Below are 6,000 nucleotides of genomic sequence, written 5' to 3'. Positions count from 1 at the left end.
TTGTATGTTTTAAACCCTTTTAAATGTATTGAGCTTTGTTTTATGGTCCAAAATATGGTATAGCCTGGTAAATATCTGATGACTACTTCGAAAGAATATATATTCTGCTGTTGTTGGGTAGAGGGGTCCATAAATGTCAATTAGGTCAAGGTGATTGACAGTGTGGTTCAAGTCTTCTCTATATTTACTGATTTTCCATCTATTCGTTCTATCAATTATTGCAAAAGGGGTATAAAATCTCCAACTATGACAAGGGATTTGCCATTTTCCTCTGCAGTTATATTGTATTTTGCTTCATATATTTTGAAGTTCTCTTATTTGATACAAAAATATTTAGGATTTTTACGGGGATTTTTTTGGCAAATTTACTCATTTATCATTATCATGCTCTAAAATTTACTTTTTCTGATATTAGCATAGCCACTCCAACTTTCTTTTGATTAATCTTAGCTTGGTATACATTTTTCCATCCTTTTACTAGTAACTTCTTTATATTTAACTAAGTTTCTTGCTGGCAATAAAAAGTTGTGTCTTGCTTGTTTATTCACTCTGACAGTCTTGTCCTTTTAATTGAGGTGTTTAGCATATTTATTTTTAATGTAATTTTTGATGGGATTGAGTTTAAATTTGCCATCTTAATTTTGTCCTATTTGCCCTATCAATAGTTATTTCTTTTTTTTCCTTTTTTTTTTGCCTTCTTTTAGAATTTTTTTTTACGGTTCCATCTTATCTCCTGTGTTGGTATATTAGTTCTAATTCTGTTATTTTAATGGATATACCTGGGTTTGTGATATACATATTTAACTTATTACAGCTTATCTTCAAATAATACTATAGTGCTTCATGTACAAAGTAAAAACTATATTTCCATTTGTCCCAGCCTTTATGCTTTTGTCATATGCTTTCGTTCTATATAAACCCACAATACATCGTTATGATTTTTGGTTTAAACACTAGATTATCTTTTAAAGATAAATAAAAGAGTTCTAAATAATAAGAAAAAATTAACTGTATTTACCCATGTGGTTACCATTTGCAGGTCCTCTATGCCTTTCTGTAGATCTATGTTTCCATCTGGTATCATTTTCCTTCTGCTCAAAAAAGACTTCCACTGATATTTCTTAGACTGTAGGTCGGCTAGTTATAGATTCTTTGCTTTTGTAAGTCTGAAAATTTTATTTTACCTTCATTTTCATTGAGGAAGGAATTCTTTATTAATAGATTTTTTTCTTAAAGTACTTTAAAGACACTGTTCTTTTGTATCCCTGAAATTTGCTGTCATCCTTGTCTTTGTTCCTCTATCTGTAATATCTTTATTCTCTGGCTGCTTTTAAAACCTTTCTCTTCATCACTGGTTTTAAGCAAGTTGATTATGATGTGTGTCTTAGTGTGATTTTCTTCATATTTCTTGTGCTTAGGATTCATCAAGCTTCTTGGATTTGCATTTATAGTTTTCATTAAATTTGGAAATTTTCAACCATGGTTTAAGTATTTTTCTCTACTGCCCCCCATCCCACCACTTCAGGGACTCAAATTTATGTATATTAACAACTACAGTTGTCCCATAGTTCCCTAATGCTGGTTTTTTTTTTTAACTATTTCTTTCCATTCTTTTTTGATAGTTTCCATTGCTATGGCTTCATATCTTTTCTTCTGCTATGCCTAATCAGATGTAAATCCCATGTAGAAATAGTTTTTACATTTAGAAGTTCAATTTGTGTGTGTGTCATTTTCCATGTCTCTCCTTAACCTGCTCATGCTTTCCTCCACCTCTTGGATATATGGAATAGAGTTACAGTAACTGCTTTAATGTCCCTGTCTACTAATTCTATCATCTGTACCATTTGGGGATCTTTTCCAAGTAGATTGGTTTTTTTCCTCATTATAGGTCATGTGTCCCGCTTCTTTGCATGCTTGCTAACTTGTGATTACCATACATGGTGAATTTTACTTGGTTGGGTGCTGGATATTGTTGTATTCTTTTAAATATTCTTTGCTTTGTTCTGGGATGCAGTTGAGTTACTTGGCAAAAGTCTGATTCTTCAGGCTTTTCAGTTTTGTTTGGTAGGGCTGGAGCAGCTTTTACTGTAGGGCGAATTCATCCTGCTACTGAGGAAATACCTTTCTGAGTATTAAACCCAATGTTCAGTATTATTACAAGGTTTCCCCTCTGGCTCGTAAGAACCTGAACTATCCATCGCCCTGTACGAACTGTAGGGGTTGTTCTGCCTGCTCCTTTCTGATGGATTTTCCCCCCATCCATGGTTAATATCTTCATAAGCATGAGCAGCTTAGTGCTTGGCATCCCCAAATTCACAACTTTATCTCCTTGGTCCAGTAAGACACTAGTGTCTTCTTCAGTCACCTCTCCTTACATTGCAACCTGAAAACTGGCTCCAGAAAGTAAACTGGGCAAAGGGCTCGCCTTGTTTGTGTCCCTTCTCCTGGGGATCACTGTCCTGTGTGGCCTGTTGTCCAATGTCCAATCTCTAATTTATATATTGTCAGGGTTTTTTAATAATTTATTTTTTAATTACATTAGTTTCAGGTGTACAACATAGTGATTAGATGTTTAAATAACTTACAAAGAGATCATCCTGATAAATCTAGTACCCATCTGACATCATACATAGCTTCCTGTCAGGATTTTTTAAATTTAAGGTGAGAAAGTGGATTCTGTTCCTGTTTTTGCTTTTAATTTAATTTTACAAATAATCCAGAAGAAAAAAGCCTATACCTTTAAATGCCTAAAATCTAGCATAGAAAAGACCCACCTCTCCTGATAGTGGAAACTTTCCAATAGAAACAGAATCCCATTTTCTAACAGCAACACCGAATAGAATAAATTCATTTAACAACTCTTATGACTACCCAACGAGAAAGGAACTGTCTTAAAAACAAATTTACCATAAACAATTGCCATTTACCGCCTCCCGTGGTAATTACACTGCATATCTGCCTCACCCTCTGTAACTCTCTTAAACATGGCAGTTCTGTCAGATGCTGCAGGAGGAATGCCATAGGTATATTTCCCATTTGTGCAGATGATGCTTTTAGCTTTCACAACCACATAATATGATGTCTCACACGCTAAAATGATTGTAAGGAGCCTTGCCAAACAGAAGGCTTTATACTGCGAAGTGTTGTAACAGGAAGCAAACTACTTCCTAAGGAGAACTTTGATACACAGAAAAGAGTTCTCAATTATTTCTACAGGTAAGAGAAGCCCCATAATCTGGCATTTAATGATCCTCCTGTGCTAAGATGAGAACATAACTTCTCAAGCAAATATTTCCTTTAACAAAGACAGAAATGGAGGCACACATGTGAGGTAATGTTTGTAGATGAGTTGAAAGAGAAGATCAAGAAAAGTTAATCTTTTTCCCACAATTTCAAATGTCCTAGCTGAACATTTCCTAGATGCACATCAACTTAATTGCTGATGTAAGTGAAGCCTTCAAATTATTTTTTAAAAGGTGAGTGGTAACGACAAATGTCAAGAAGATGCCAGGAGCCCCAAAGCATTTAGGAGCCTTCTTGACTTTCTCTACACTTTTTGTTGGTCCAACAATTCACCATCACTGCTCAACACTGTCTGCTTCTCAGAATTGGGTTCAGGGAGAACGTCCTGTCAGGCAGATAGGGCCAGATTGAGACCCAACTAGGAAGTACCCAATGGTTGTCTTCAGGGTCTCTGAACCTCAAATGACCTTTGGATTCCTTCTTTGTTCCCTCTCTACCCTCTTCTTCAAGACTAAACCCACCTCAGCCCCCAATCCGGACATCTCCTGGACAGCACCAGGCCTACTCCAAGTATGGGCTGTTACCAGTCCACAAAAAAATAAGTAGAAGTTGAGGGTAAGCATGTGGAAACTTTTATAGCAATTGACAGAGTAATTTTAAATCAATTGAATGAAATAAAAAAATTAAAAAAAAAAAACCTAGGGCTTGTATTTTGTACTTTCATTTCACTTTTCTAATAATTTATTACATTTTACAAATTGTCTATACCAATTTAGAAATTAAAGAAAAAGAAACCTGGTCCTTCACCGTAGATATTCTAAGAAGCACTGCTCTATACGTTTCCATTTCCCCTTCATCAAACTAGAGCCAACGGCTAAGAGCACGTGTGAGTGTTAGAGAAGAAATGAGTGTAGGCCAGAAAGGAAGAGGTCGGCTGGACCCAGATCGGGAGGCCACCTGGGCCCTGTACAGCCACAGGTTCTGCACTGAGTGTAGGCTTCAGGACCTGCTGCTTTAGTTGATTTAAAATAAAGTGGAAAAACATGATCTCACAGATTCCTGATGTTGCAAACATTAAGCTCTAAATTTGGATAAAATCTAAGTAATAAAGTCTCATATGTTGCCCAAATGAAGGGATCTATTAAGTTCCTCATTGAGGATTAAAACCTAGATATACATATTATTTGAGAAAGAAAAAACAATAACTTAAAGACCCAACAAGAGTAAATAGCTAAGCAAAGCAATGAATACCTGGTATGCCAGCTGGATCAAACACCAGGTAGACAGTAAAGTGAACGGTATAAAAACTACATACAACTTAGAAATGTGTACAAAATAACACATCTCTATTTATTGCAGCAATGTTTATAAAGGCAGGGAACAAAAGGAACTGTATATTAAGTAAAGCCCATCAACGGATAAGTGGTTGGCCAATTTAGACAATGCGTTCAGTCAAAAGATTGTTATTTCTCTCCTAGTTGACCTGAAGGGCTTTCACAGCATTTTGAAAAGTAAAAAAAGCAAGATGTAGAGAAATATTTGTATACACTGTCCCAATTTTAAAAAAATGAAAAGCCTATCTGTATACATATTAGAGGTGAGATTTTTTTTTTTAATGATTATTAAAGGATGGAAGAAGGTATGAAGTCCACCGTCAGGTTGTTAAGATTAACTATTTGGTATTGGGGTGGAAAAGTCAAGCAAAAAATACGATCAAAGCAAGCCTCTTTCAAAGTATCCACACTTTTAACATAAGATGCTATGCTGCTGCTTATGTAAAATTATGTATATAAGCATGTGTGTATATTTATGTGTGTGTGTGTGTGTGTGTGTGGAGAGAGAGAGAGAGAGAGAGAGAGAGAGAGAGAGAGAGAGAAAGAAAAAGAAAGAGAGAGAGAGAGAGAGAGGAAGAGGGAGAGGGAGAGGGAGGAAGGGAGGGAGGGAGTTGTTACAGAATCATCACCAAAAGTTGTGATTATCTTGGGCAGGAGGTGGGGGTTATGTGGCAGAATTCCTAGCGATTTTTTTCTTTTGTTAGAATGTTTATAATAACCAGGTATCATTTATGTAAGAAAAAAGCAGCAAAGCTACAACATAAACATATCTTAGACACCTTCCTCATTTTCCTCAAGTCAGGTTCTTCCTCCCTGGCTCTTCCACATCAAGTTAGTTCCGGCTCTCACTGTCCCTCACGACTCTGATTGGGCCCCCTGCATAGCTCTCCCCTCTCTCCAGGCAGTCCTCCACATGGAAGCCAGAGTGACCCTTCAAGCCATTGTGACCTACTTGATACTCCCATGATACTCCCCTGGCTGAACCTCTTCTAGGGCCACTCAAGGCCCCAGGCAGTGGTTCTCAGCCTGAGGTGTGCAGCATAATTTTCGGTGCTGCATTTTACGACCCTGTGCACCTCCCTCTGCTCTTCCACTGCATGACTTGCAGCTCCCGGCTCACCTATGTTCTCCCACACCTACTCCTCCCACCTGCCCAGCTAACACCCACCTATTCCTAAAGACTCATTCAAACATCATCCCCTTCTACAACCACTCCGGCAACTCTCCTTATGTTTTTTTCATAGTACTCTGTACACACTTTATTATAGCACTAGGATCATTCTTTTTAATGATTTCTTTTCTCTCTCCCTCCCTCCACTATGAGTTATTTGAAGTCTGGACTATATTTTCAATGTCTTTACCGAATGAATCAATGAATGAAATGAATGAACAAAGGAATCTGTAAAAGCAGATTTACCCAAAA

The 6,000-nt window shown here is 37.0% G+C and overlaps 1 protein-coding gene across 2 annotated transcripts in view; it reads right to left on the bottom strand.

The window, feature by feature from the left end:
• ESR2 (estrogen receptor 2) overlaps nt 1–6,000 on the bottom strand; it is a 51,513-nt gene that overhangs the window by 15,145 nt on the left and 30,368 nt on the right. The gene's annotated exons all lie outside the window — the stretch shown is intronic.

The sequence above is a fragment of the Pteropus vampyrus genome, unplaced genomic scaffold (genome assembly GCF_000151845.1).
Source record: "Pteropus vampyrus isolate Shadow unplaced genomic scaffold, Pvam_2.0 Scaffold15, whole genome shotgun sequence".
Classification (NCBI taxonomy): Eukaryota; Metazoa; Chordata; class Mammalia; order Chiroptera; family Pteropodidae; genus Pteropus; species Pteropus vampyrus.
Note: the sequence above shows the minus strand (reverse complement) of the source record. Positions and strands in the feature narration are given on the sequence as shown.